The sequence below is a fragment of the Schistocerca serialis genome, unplaced genomic scaffold, assembly GCF_023864345.2.
Source record: "Schistocerca serialis cubense isolate TAMUIC-IGC-003099 unplaced genomic scaffold, iqSchSeri2.2 HiC_scaffold_1265, whole genome shotgun sequence".
Lineage (NCBI taxonomy): Eukaryota > Metazoa > Arthropoda > Insecta > Orthoptera > Acrididae > Schistocerca > Schistocerca serialis.
In genome coordinates this window covers 190,238-200,078 of record NW_026047475.1, presented here as the reverse complement: position 1 = coordinate 200,078, position 9,841 = coordinate 190,238, and the positions used below count along the sequence as shown (strand labels likewise).

General features: G+C 53.2%; 30 non-coding genes across 30 annotated transcripts; 16 read left to right on the top strand and 14 right to left on the bottom strand.

Annotated features, from left to right (window-relative positions):
• Positions 1-17: 17 nt before the first annotated feature.
• Trnar-acg (transfer RNA arginine (anticodon ACG)) lies at positions 18-90 on the top strand. The gene has a single exon. It is a non-coding gene; the product is annotated as a tRNA-Arg (tRNA).
• A 287-nt stretch (positions 91-377) lies between these two features.
• On the top strand, positions 378-449 carry Trnam-cau (transfer RNA methionine (anticodon CAU)). Its single transcript has one exon. It is a non-coding gene; the product is annotated as a tRNA-Met (tRNA).
• A 245-nt stretch (positions 450-694) lies between these two features.
• On the bottom strand, positions 695-766 carry Trnad-guc (transfer RNA aspartic acid (anticodon GUC)). Its single transcript has one exon. It is a non-coding gene; the product is annotated as a tRNA-Asp (tRNA).
• Positions 767-873: 107 nt separating this feature from the next.
• Positions 874-965, bottom strand: Trnai-uau (transfer RNA isoleucine (anticodon UAU)). Its single transcript is given in 2 exon segments — positions 874-909; positions 928-965. It is a non-coding gene; the product is annotated as a tRNA-Ile (tRNA).
• Positions 966-1,343: 378 nt separating this feature from the next.
• On the top strand, positions 1,344-1,416 carry Trnar-acg (transfer RNA arginine (anticodon ACG)). The gene has a single exon. It is a non-coding gene; the product is annotated as a tRNA-Arg (tRNA).
• Positions 1,417-1,703: 287 nt separating this feature from the next.
• Trnam-cau (transfer RNA methionine (anticodon CAU)) lies at positions 1,704-1,775 on the top strand. The gene has a single exon. It is a non-coding gene; the product is annotated as a tRNA-Met (tRNA).
• A 245-nt stretch (positions 1,776-2,020) lies between these two features.
• Positions 2,021-2,092, bottom strand: Trnad-guc (transfer RNA aspartic acid (anticodon GUC)). Its single transcript has one exon. It is a non-coding gene; the product is annotated as a tRNA-Asp (tRNA).
• Positions 2,093-2,199: 107 nt separating this feature from the next.
• On the bottom strand, positions 2,200-2,291 carry Trnai-uau (transfer RNA isoleucine (anticodon UAU)). Its single transcript is given in 2 exon segments — positions 2,200-2,235; positions 2,254-2,291. It is a non-coding gene; the product is annotated as a tRNA-Ile (tRNA).
• A 378-nt stretch (positions 2,292-2,669) lies between these two features.
• On the top strand, positions 2,670-2,742 carry Trnar-acg (transfer RNA arginine (anticodon ACG)). Its single transcript has one exon. It is a non-coding gene; the product is annotated as a tRNA-Arg (tRNA).
• Positions 2,743-3,029: 287 nt separating this feature from the next.
• On the top strand, positions 3,030-3,101 carry Trnam-cau (transfer RNA methionine (anticodon CAU)). Its single transcript has one exon. It is a non-coding gene; the product is annotated as a tRNA-Met (tRNA).
• Positions 3,102-3,346: 245 nt separating this feature from the next.
• Positions 3,347-3,418, bottom strand: Trnad-guc (transfer RNA aspartic acid (anticodon GUC)). The gene has a single exon. It is a non-coding gene; the product is annotated as a tRNA-Asp (tRNA).
• Positions 3,419-3,525: 107 nt separating this feature from the next.
• On the bottom strand, positions 3,526-3,617 carry Trnai-uau (transfer RNA isoleucine (anticodon UAU)). The gene is given in 2 exon segments: positions 3,526-3,561; positions 3,580-3,617. It is a non-coding gene; the product is annotated as a tRNA-Ile (tRNA).
• Positions 3,618-3,995: 378 nt separating this feature from the next.
• On the top strand, positions 3,996-4,068 carry Trnar-acg (transfer RNA arginine (anticodon ACG)). The gene has a single exon. It is a non-coding gene; the product is annotated as a tRNA-Arg (tRNA).
• A 287-nt stretch (positions 4,069-4,355) lies between these two features.
• Positions 4,356-4,427, top strand: Trnam-cau (transfer RNA methionine (anticodon CAU)). The gene has a single exon. It is a non-coding gene; the product is annotated as a tRNA-Met (tRNA).
• A 245-nt stretch (positions 4,428-4,672) lies between these two features.
• Trnad-guc (transfer RNA aspartic acid (anticodon GUC)) lies at positions 4,673-4,744 on the bottom strand. Its single transcript has one exon. It is a non-coding gene; the product is annotated as a tRNA-Asp (tRNA).
• A 107-nt stretch (positions 4,745-4,851) lies between these two features.
• Trnai-uau (transfer RNA isoleucine (anticodon UAU)) lies at positions 4,852-4,943 on the bottom strand. Its single transcript is given in 2 exon segments — positions 4,852-4,887; positions 4,906-4,943. It is a non-coding gene; the product is annotated as a tRNA-Ile (tRNA).
• A 378-nt stretch (positions 4,944-5,321) lies between these two features.
• Trnar-acg (transfer RNA arginine (anticodon ACG)) lies at positions 5,322-5,394 on the top strand. Its single transcript has one exon. It is a non-coding gene; the product is annotated as a tRNA-Arg (tRNA).
• Positions 5,395-5,681: 287 nt separating this feature from the next.
• Trnam-cau (transfer RNA methionine (anticodon CAU)) lies at positions 5,682-5,753 on the top strand. The gene has a single exon. It is a non-coding gene; the product is annotated as a tRNA-Met (tRNA).
• A 245-nt stretch (positions 5,754-5,998) lies between these two features.
• Trnad-guc (transfer RNA aspartic acid (anticodon GUC)) lies at positions 5,999-6,070 on the bottom strand. Its single transcript has one exon. It is a non-coding gene; the product is annotated as a tRNA-Asp (tRNA).
• A 107-nt stretch (positions 6,071-6,177) lies between these two features.
• On the bottom strand, positions 6,178-6,269 carry Trnai-uau (transfer RNA isoleucine (anticodon UAU)). The gene is given in 2 exon segments: positions 6,178-6,213; positions 6,232-6,269. It is a non-coding gene; the product is annotated as a tRNA-Ile (tRNA).
• Positions 6,270-6,647: 378 nt separating this feature from the next.
• Positions 6,648-6,720, top strand: Trnar-acg (transfer RNA arginine (anticodon ACG)). Its single transcript has one exon. It is a non-coding gene; the product is annotated as a tRNA-Arg (tRNA).
• Positions 6,721-7,007: 287 nt separating this feature from the next.
• Positions 7,008-7,079, top strand: Trnam-cau (transfer RNA methionine (anticodon CAU)). Its single transcript has one exon. It is a non-coding gene; the product is annotated as a tRNA-Met (tRNA).
• Positions 7,080-7,324: 245 nt separating this feature from the next.
• Positions 7,325-7,396, bottom strand: Trnad-guc (transfer RNA aspartic acid (anticodon GUC)). Its single transcript has one exon. It is a non-coding gene; the product is annotated as a tRNA-Asp (tRNA).
• A 107-nt stretch (positions 7,397-7,503) lies between these two features.
• Positions 7,504-7,595, bottom strand: Trnai-uau (transfer RNA isoleucine (anticodon UAU)). The gene is given in 2 exon segments: positions 7,504-7,539; positions 7,558-7,595. It is a non-coding gene; the product is annotated as a tRNA-Ile (tRNA).
• Positions 7,596-7,973: 378 nt separating this feature from the next.
• Trnar-acg (transfer RNA arginine (anticodon ACG)) lies at positions 7,974-8,046 on the top strand. Its single transcript has one exon. It is a non-coding gene; the product is annotated as a tRNA-Arg (tRNA).
• Positions 8,047-8,333: 287 nt separating this feature from the next.
• Positions 8,334-8,405, top strand: Trnam-cau (transfer RNA methionine (anticodon CAU)). The gene has a single exon. It is a non-coding gene; the product is annotated as a tRNA-Met (tRNA).
• Positions 8,406-8,650: 245 nt separating this feature from the next.
• Trnad-guc (transfer RNA aspartic acid (anticodon GUC)) lies at positions 8,651-8,722 on the bottom strand. The gene has a single exon. It is a non-coding gene; the product is annotated as a tRNA-Asp (tRNA).
• A 107-nt stretch (positions 8,723-8,829) lies between these two features.
• On the bottom strand, positions 8,830-8,921 carry Trnai-uau (transfer RNA isoleucine (anticodon UAU)). The gene is given in 2 exon segments: positions 8,830-8,865; positions 8,884-8,921. It is a non-coding gene; the product is annotated as a tRNA-Ile (tRNA).
• A 378-nt stretch (positions 8,922-9,299) lies between these two features.
• Trnar-acg (transfer RNA arginine (anticodon ACG)) lies at positions 9,300-9,372 on the top strand. Its single transcript has one exon. It is a non-coding gene; the product is annotated as a tRNA-Arg (tRNA).
• A 287-nt stretch (positions 9,373-9,659) lies between these two features.
• Positions 9,660-9,731, top strand: Trnam-cau (transfer RNA methionine (anticodon CAU)). Its single transcript has one exon. It is a non-coding gene; the product is annotated as a tRNA-Met (tRNA).
• Positions 9,732-9,841: the final 110 nt, after the last annotated feature.

The window sequence follows — 9,841 nt, the reverse complement described above, 5'->3', positions numbered from 1 at the left end:
AAAGAAGTGCTGCCATTGGCCCTGTGGCGCAACGGATAACGCGTCTGACTACGGATCAGAAGATTCCAGGTTCGAATCCTGGCAGGGTCGGCATTTTGTTAGTTGCCGACGCGTAGCTGGGCAGTGGATTTCGTATGTCGCCGCATCGTGGAGTGCTTTGTTGCTCCTGTGCATCTCGCAGCTGCATGTCGAGTCGATCGTGGTAAATATCGCTGCCTGCAAGCGTCAGCGTAGCGTCAGTCGAGCAAAGTCGAGACAAGTCAAGCTGAGAGCTGTAGGAGATGATACGCAATTAAATACAGGCGTGTGAAAGCGACGCAGACAACACTTCCCAAGTGTCCCACGTCACGTGGCGAAGAGCGGGCGCAAGCCTAGCCAGCAGAGTGGCGCAGTGGGAGCGTGCTGGGCCCATAACCCAGAGGTCCGTGGATCGAAACCACGCTCTGCTAAAACTATTTATTTTGCGGACTGCGTCGAGCTCTATTATTACGCCCACAGCGTGGGCTGGGGTGCTTTGACTCAGCGTTAACAGCAAACCCCGTAATTCTGAAGTGTGAAGAATGCGAGAACCACTTCCTAAGATGTAGCATTTTTTAAGATTTCGCACCAACTACACTCCACGGTCGCAAAGTTAATGCTCTTACGACCCCCATACGGGCAACACTCGAACAGGTTTGTGAGATAAAAATCGCACCTCCCCGGCGGGGAATCGAACCCCGGTCTCCCGCGTGACAGGCGGGGATACTAACCACTATACTACCGAGGAAGACGCAGCTAGCGTCTCGAATGCACAATTATGTTACTCAAATAGCTGATACATCTCAAACCTAGCCTCCTGTTGCTGTCAGGGACAGCTGCTATGAAATAAAAGTATGCCCCAGGTGAGGCTCGAACTCACAACCCCGGCATTGCTCACGGCTACTGCCTTATAAGTACCGTGCGCTAACCAATTGCGCCACTGGGGCTACAACACAGCGCTCTCAGTTAGCGGTATTCACTTTGCTGCAAACCAGTGGTGGCCACAGAAACATACGATCGCCACCTGATGCCATACTGCGACTTTGGCACCTGACTACCAATGCTTCGTGCTATTCTTGTTTCATATGCTACGCTTACATGCACATCAACCGGCTCTCGTCGTCGAGAAAACGCGGGAAAACGCGCGCCTTGCCTTCTGCTACCTGTCGAACAGCGAGAGCAGATGCGTGGCAAGCTCTAAGCTCTGCAGGCGCACTGCGGCCACGCAGCTGCACGAAAGGTACCTTCCTTGGGAGCTTGCTCAGCCATGGAGAACACGTTTCTTAGCGAATTGCACTTGTCTCGTAGAAAGAAGTGCTGCCATTGGCCCTGTGGCGCAACGGATAACGCGTCTGACTACGGATCAGAAGATTCCAGGTTCGAATCCTGGCAGGGTCGGCATTTTGTTAGTTGCCGACGCGTAGCTGGGCAGTGGATTTCGTATGTCGCCGCATCGTGGAGTGCTTTGTTGCTCCTGTGCATCTCGCAGCTGCATGTCGAGTCGATCGTGGTAAATATCGCTGCCTGCAAGCGTCAGCGTAGCGTCAGTCGAGCAAAGTCGAGACAAGTCAAGCTGAGAGCTGTAGGAGATGATACGCAATTAAATACAGGCGTGTGAAAGCGACGCAGACAACACTTCCCAAGTGTCCCACGTCACGTGGCGAAGAGCGGGCGCAAGCCTAGCCAGCAGAGTGGCGCAGTGGGAGCGTGCTGGGCCCATAACCCAGAGGTCCGTGGATCGAAACCACGCTCTGCTAAAACTATTTATTTTGCGGACTGCGTCGAGCTCTATTATTACGCCCACAGCGTGGGCTGGGGTGCTTTGACTCAGCGTTAACAGCAAACCCCGTAATTCTGAAGTGTGAAGAATGCGAGAACCACTTCCTAAGATGTAGCATTTTTTAAGATTTCGCACCAACTACACTCCACGGTCGCAAAGTTAATGCTCTTACGACCCCCATACGGGCAACACTCGAACAGGTTTGTGAGATAAAAATCGCACCTCCCCGGCGGGGAATCGAACCCCGGTCTCCCGCGTGACAGGCGGGGATACTAACCACTATACTACCGAGGAAGACGCAGCTAGCGTCTCGAATGCACAATTATGTTACTCAAATAGCTGATACATCTCAAACCTAGCCTCCTGTTGCTGTCAGGGACAGCTGCTATGAAATAAAAGTATGCCCCAGGTGAGGCTCGAACTCACAACCCCGGCATTGCTCACGGCTACTGCCTTATAAGTACCGTGCGCTAACCAATTGCGCCACTGGGGCTACAACACAGCGCTCTCAGTTAGCGGTATTCACTTTGCTGCAAACCAGTGGTGGCCACAGAAACATACGATCGCCACCTGATGCCATACTGCGACTTTGGCACCTGACTACCAATGCTTCGTGCTATTCTTGTTTCATATGCTACGCTTACATGCACATCAACCGGCTCTCGTCGTCGAGAAAACGCGGGAAAACGCGCGCCTTGCCTTCTGCTACCTGTCGAACAGCGAGAGCAGATGCGTGGCAAGCTCTAAGCTCTGCAGGCGCACTGCGGCCACGCAGCTGCACGAAAGGTACCTTCCTTGGGAGCTTGCTCAGCCATGGAGAACACGTTTCTTAGCCAATTGCACTTGTCTCGTAGAAAGAAGTGCTGCCATTGGCCCTGTGGCGCAACGGATAACGCGTCTGACTACGGATCAGAAGATTCCAGGTTCGAATCCTGGCAGGGTCGGCATTTTGTTAGTTGCCGACGCGTAGCTGGGCAGTGGATTTCGTATGTCGCCGCATCGTGGAGTGCTTTGTTGCTCCTGTGCATCTCGCAGCTGCATGTCGAGTCGATCGTGGTAAATATCGCTGCCTGCAAGCGTCAGCGTAGCGTCAGTCGAGCAAAGTCGAGACAAGTCAAGCTGAGAGCTGTAGGAGATGATACGCAATTAAATACAGGCGTGTGAAAGCGACGCAGACAACACTTCCCAAGTGTCCCACGTCACGTGGCGAAGAGCGGGCGCAAGCCTAGCCAGCAGAGTGGCGCAGTGGGAGCGTGCTGGGCTCATAACCCAGAGGTCCGTGGATCGAAACCACGCTCTGCTAAAATTATTTATTTTGCGGACTGCGTCGAGCTCTATTATTACGCCCACAGCGTGGGCTGGGGTGCTTTGACTCAGCGTTAACAGCAAACCCCGTAATTCTGAAGTGTGAAGAATGCGAGAACCACTTCCTAAGATGTAGCATTTTTTAAGATTTCGCACCAACTACACTCCACGGTCGCAAAGTTAATGCTCTTACGACCCCCATACGGGCAACACTCGAACAGGTTTGTGAGATAAAAATCGCACCTCCCCGGCGGGGAATCGAACCCCGGTCTCCCGCGTGACAGGCGGGGATACTAACCACTATACTACCGAGGAAGACGCAGCTAGCGTCTCGAATGCACAATTATGTTACTCAAATAGCTGATACATCTCAAACCTAGCCTCCTGTTGCTGTCAGAGACAGCTGCTATGAAATAAAAGTATGCCCCAGGTGAGGCTCGAACTCACAACCCCGGCATTGCTCACGGCTACTGCCTTATAAGTACCGTGCGCTAACCAATTGCGCCACTGGGGCTACAACACAGCGCTCTCAGTTAGCGGTATTCACTTTGCTGCAAACCAGTGGTGGCCACAGAAACATACGATCGCCACCTGATGCCATACTGCGACTTTGGCACCTGACTACCAATGCTTCGTGCTATTCTTGTTTCATATGCTACGCTTACATGCACATCAACCGGCTCTCGTCGTCGAGAAAACGCGGGAAAACGCGCGCCTTGCCTTCTGCTACCTGTCGAACAGCGAGAGCAGATGCGTGGCAAGCTCTAAGCTCTGCAGGCGCACTGCGGCCACGCAGCTGCACGAAAGGTACCTTCCTTGGGAGCTTGCTCAGCCATGGAGAACACGTTTCTTAGCCAATTGCACTTGTCTCGTAGAAAGAAGTGCTGCCATTGGCCCTGTGGCGCAACGGATAACGCGTCTGACTACGGATCAGAAGATTCCAGGTTCGAATCCTGGCAGGGTCGGCATTTTGTTAGTTGCCGACGCGTAGCTGGGCAGTGGATTTCGTATGTCGCCGCATCGTGGAGTGCTTTGTTGCTCCTGTGCATCTCGCAGCTGCATGTCGAGTCGATCGTGGTAAATATCGCTGCCTGCAAGCGTCAGCGTAGCGTCAGTCGAGCAAAGTCGAGACAAGTCAAGCTGAGAGCTGTAGGAGATGATACGCAATTAAATACAGGCGTGTGAAAGCGACGCAGACAACACTTCCCAAGTGTCCCACGTCACGTGGCGAAGAGCGGGCGCAAGCCTAGCCAGCAGAGTGGCGCAGTGGGAGCGTGCTGGGCCCATAACCCAGAGGTCCGTGGATCGAAACCACGCTCTGCTAAAACTATTTATTTTGCGGACTGCGTCGAGCTCTATTATTACGCCCACAGCGTGGGCTGGGGTGCTTTGACTCAGCGTTAACAGCAAACCCCGTAATTCTGAAGTGTGAAGAATGCGAGAACCACTTCCTAAGATGTAGCATTTTTTAAGATTTCGCACCAACTACACTCCACGGTCGCAAAGTTAATGCTCTTACGACCCCCATACGGGCAACACTCGAACAGGTTTGTGAGATAAAAATCGCACCTCCCCGGCGGGGAATCGAACCCCGGTCTCCCGCGTGACAGGCGGGGATACTAACCACTATACTACCGAGGAAGACGCAGCTAGCGTCTCGAATGCACAATTATGTTACTCAAATAGCTGATACATCTCAAACCTAGCCTCCTGTTGCTGTCAGGGACAGCTGCTATGAAATAAAAGTATGCCCCAGGTGAGGCTCGAACTCACAACCCCGGCATTGCTCACGGCTACTGCCTTATAAGTACCGTGCGCTAACCAATTGCGCCACTGGGGCTACAACACAGCGCTCTCATTTAGCGGTATTCACTTTGCTGCAAACCAGTGGTGGCCACAGAAACATACGATCGCCACCTGATGCCATACTGCGACTTTGGCACCTGACTACCAATGCTTCGTGCTATTCTTGTTTCATATGCTACGCTTACATGCACATCAACCGGCTCTCGTCGTCGAGAAAACGCGGGAAAACGCGCGCCTTGCCTTCTGCTACCTGTCGAACAGCGAGAGCAGATGCGTGGCAAGCTCTAAGCTCTGCAGGCGCACTGCGGCCACGCAGCTGCACGAAAGGTACCTTCCTTGGGAGCTTGCTCAGCCATGGAGAACACGTTTCTTAGCCAATTGCACTTGTCTCGTAGAAAGAAGTGCTGCCATTGGCCCTGTGGCGCAACGGATAACGCGTCTGACTACGGATCAGAAGATTCCAGGTTCGAATCCTGGCAGGGTCGGCATTTTGTTAGTTGCCGACGCGTAGCTGGGCAGTGGATTTCGTATGTCGCCGCATCGTGGAGTGCTTTGTTGCTCCTGTGCATCTCGCAGCTGCATGTCGAGTCGATCGTGGTAAATATCGCTGCCTGCAAGCGTCAGCGTAGCGTCAGTCGAGCAAAGTCGAGACAAGTCAAGCTGAGAGCTGTAGGAGATGATACGCAATTAAATACAGGCGTGTGAAAGCGACGCAGACAACACTTCCCAAGTGTCCCACGTCACGTGGCGAAGAGCGGGCGCAAGCCTAGCCAGCAGAGTGGCGCAGTGGGAGCGTGCTGGGCCCATAACCCAGAGGTCCGTGGATCGAAACCACGCTCTGCTAAAACTATTTATTTTGCGGACTGCGTCGAGCTCTATTATTACGCCCACAGCGTGGGCTGGGGTGCTTTGACTCAGCGTTAACAGCAAACCCCGTAATTCTGAAGTGTGAAGAATGCGAGAACCACTTCCTAAGATGTAGCATTTTTTAAGATTTCGCACCAACTACACTCCACGGTCGCAAAGTTAATGCTCTTACGACCCCCATACGGGCAACACTCGAACAGGTTTGTGAGATAAAAATCGCACCTCCCCGGCGGGGAATCGAACCCCGGTCTCCCGCGTGACAGGCGGGGATACTAACCACTATACTACCGAGGAAGACGCAGCTAGCGTCTCGAATGCACAATTATGTTACTCAAATAGCTGATACATCTCAAACCTAGCCTCCTGTTGCTGTCAGGGACAGCTGCTATGAAATAAAAGTATGCCCCAGGTGAGGCTCGAACTCACAACCCCGGCATTGCTCACGGCTACTGCCTTATAAGTACCGTGCGCTAACCAATTGCGCCACTGGGGCTACAACACAGCGCTCTCATTTAGCGGTATTCACTTTGCTGCAAACCAGTGGTGGCCACAGAAACATACGATCGCCACCTGATGCCATACTGCGACTTTGGCACCTGACTACCAATGCTTCGTGCTATTCTTGTTTCATATGCTACGCTTACATGCACATCAACCGGCTCTCGTCGTCGAGAAAACGCGGGAAAACGCGCGCCTTGCCTTCTGCTACCTGTCGAACAGCGAGAGCAGATGCGTGGCAAGCTCTAAGCTCTGCAGGCGCACTGCGGCCACGCAGCTGCACGAAAGGTACCTTCCTTGGGAGCTTGCTCAGCCATGGAGAACACGTTTCTTAGCCAATTGCACTTGTCTCGTAGAAAGAAGTGCTGCCATTGGCCCTGTGGCGCAACGGATAACGCGTCTGACTACGGATCAGAAGATTCCAGGTTCGAATCCTGGCAGGGTCGGCATTTTGTTAGTTGCCGACGCGTAGCTGGGCAGTGGATTTCGTATGTCGCCGCATCGTGGAGTGCTTTGTTGCTCCTGTGCATCTCGCAGCTGCATGTCGAGTCGATCGTGGTAAATATCGCTGCCTGCAAGCGTCAGCGTAGCGTCAGTCGAGCAAAGTCGAGACAAGTCAAGCTGAGAGCTGTAGGAGATGATACGCAATTAAATACAGGCGTGTGAAAGCGACGCAGACAACACTTCCCAAGTGTCCCACGTCACGTGGCGAAGAGCGGGCGCAAGCCTAGCCAGCAGAGTGGCGCAGTGGGAGCGTGCTGGGCCCATAACCCAGAGGTCCGTGGATCGAAACCACGCTCTGCTAAAACTATTTATTTTGCGGACTGCGTCGAGCTCTATTATTACGCCCACAGCGTGGGCTGGGGTGCTTTGACTCAGCGTTAACAGCAAACCCCGTAATTCTGAAGTGTGAAGAATGCGAGAACCACTTCCTAAGATGTAGCATTTTTTAAGATTTCGCACCAACTACACTCCACGGTCGCAAAGTTAATGCTCTTACGACCCCCATACGGGCAACACTCGAACAGGTTTGTGAGATAAAAATCGCACCTCCCCGGCGGGGAATCGAACCCCGGTCTCCCGCGTGACAGGCGGGGATACTAACCACTATACTACCGAGGAAGACGCAGCTAGCGTCTCGAATGCACAATTATGTTACTCAAATAGCTGATACATCTCAAACCTAGCCTCCTGTTGCTGTCAGGGACAGCTGCTATGAAATAAAAGTATGCCCCAGGTGAGGCTCGAACTCACAACCCCGGCATTGCTCACGGCTACTGCCTTATAAGTACCGTGCGCTAACCAATTGCGCCACTGGGGCTACAACACAGCGCTCTCAGTTAGCGGTATTCACTTTGCTGCAAACCAGTGGTGGCCACAGAAACATACGATCGCCACCTGATGCCATACTGCGACTTTGGCACCTGACTACCAATGCTTCGTGCTATTCTTGTTTCATATGCTACGCTTACATGCACATCAACCGGCTCTCGTCGTCGAGAAAACGCGGGAAAACGCGCGCCTTGCCTTCTGCTACCTGTCGAACAGCGAGAGCAGATGCGTGGCAAGCTCTAAGCTCTGCAGGCGCACTGCGGCCACGCAGCTGCACGAAAGGTACCTTCCTTGGGAGCTTGCTCAGCCATGGAGAACACGTTTCTTAGCGAATTGCACTTGTCTCGTAGAAAGAAGTGCTGCCATTGGCCCTGTGGCGCAACGGATAACGCGTCTGACTACGGATCAGAAGATTCCAGGTTCGAATCCTGGCAGGGTCGGCATTTTGTTAGTTGCCGACGCGTAGCTGGGCAGTGGATTTCGTATGTCGCCGCATCGTGGAGTGCTTTGTTGCTCCTGTGCATCTCGCAGCTGCATGTCGAGTCGATCGTGGTAAATATCGCTGCCTGCAAGCGTCAGCGTAGCGTCAGTCGAGCAAAGTCGAGACAAGTCAAGCTGAGAGCTGTAGGAGATGATACGCAATTAAATACAGGCGTGTGAAAGCGACGCAGACAACACTTCCCAAGTGTCCCACGTCACGTGGCGAAGAGCGGGCGCAAGCCTAGCCAGCAGAGTGGCGCAGTGGGAGCGTGCTGGGCCCATAACCCAGAGGTCCGTGGATCGAAACCACGCTCTGCTAAAACTATTTATTTTGCGGACTGCGTCGAGCTCTATTATTACGCCCACAGCGTGGGCTGGGGTGCTTTGACTCAGCGTTAACAGCAAACCCCGTAATTCTGAAGTGTGAAGAATGCGAGAACCACTTCCTAAGATGTAGCATTTTTTAAGATTTCGCACCAACTACACTCCACGGTCGCAAAGTTAATGCTCTTACGACCCCCATACGGGCAACACTCGAACAGGTTTGTGAGATAAAAATCGCACCTCCCCGGCGGGGAATCGAACCCCGGTCTCCCGCGTGACAGGCGGGGATACTAACCACTATACTACCGAGGAAGACGCAGCTAGCGTCTCGAATGCACAATTATGTTACTCAAATAGCTGATACATCTCAAACCTAGCCTCCTGTTGCTGTCAGGGACAGCTGCTATGAAATAAAAGTATGCCCCAGGTGAGGCTCGAACTCACAACCCCGGCATTGCTCACGGCTACTGCCTTATAAGTACCGTGCGCTAACCAATTGCGCCACTGGGGCTACAACACAGCGCTCTCAGTTAGCGGTATTCACTTTGCTGCAAACCAGTGGTGGCCACAGAAACATACGATCGCCACCTGATGCCATACTGCGACTTTGGCACCTGACTACCAATGCTTCGTGCTATTCTTGTTTCATATGCTACGCTTACATGCACATCAACCGGCTCTCGTCGTCGAGAAAACGCGGGAAAACGCGCGCCTTGCCTTCTGCTACCTGTCGAACAGCGAGAGCAGATGCGTGGCAAGCTCTAAGCTCTGCAGGCGCACTGCGGCCACGCAGCTGCACGAAAGGTACCTTCCTTGGGAGCTTGCTCAGCCATGGAGAACACGTTTCTTAGCCAATTGCACTTGTCTCGTAGAAAGAAGTGCTGCCATTGGCCCTGTGGCGCAACGGATAACGCGTCTGACTACGGATCAGAAGATTCCAGGTTCGAATCCTGGCAGGGTCGGCATTTTGTTAGTTGCCGACGCGTAGCTGGGCAGTGGATTTCGTATGTCGCCGCATCGTGGAGTGCTTTGTTGCTCCTGTGCATCTCGCAGCTGCATGTCGAGTCGATCGTGGTAAATATCGCTGCCTGCAAGCGTCAGCGTAGCGTCAGTCGAGCAAAGTCGAGACAAGTCAAGCTGAGAGCTGTAGGAGATGATACGCAATTAAATACAGGCGTGTGAAAGCGACGCAGACAACACTTCCCAAGTGTCCCACGTCACGTGGCGAAGAGCGGGCGCAAGCCTAGCCAGCAGAGTGGCGCAGTGGGAGCGTGCTGGGCCCATAACCCAGAGGTCCGTGGATCGAAACCACGCTCTGCTAAAACTATTTATTTTGCGGACTGCGTCGAGCTCTATTATTACGCCCACAGCGTGGGCTGGGGTGCTTTGACTCAGCGTTAACAGCAAACCCCGTAATTCTGAAGTGTGAAG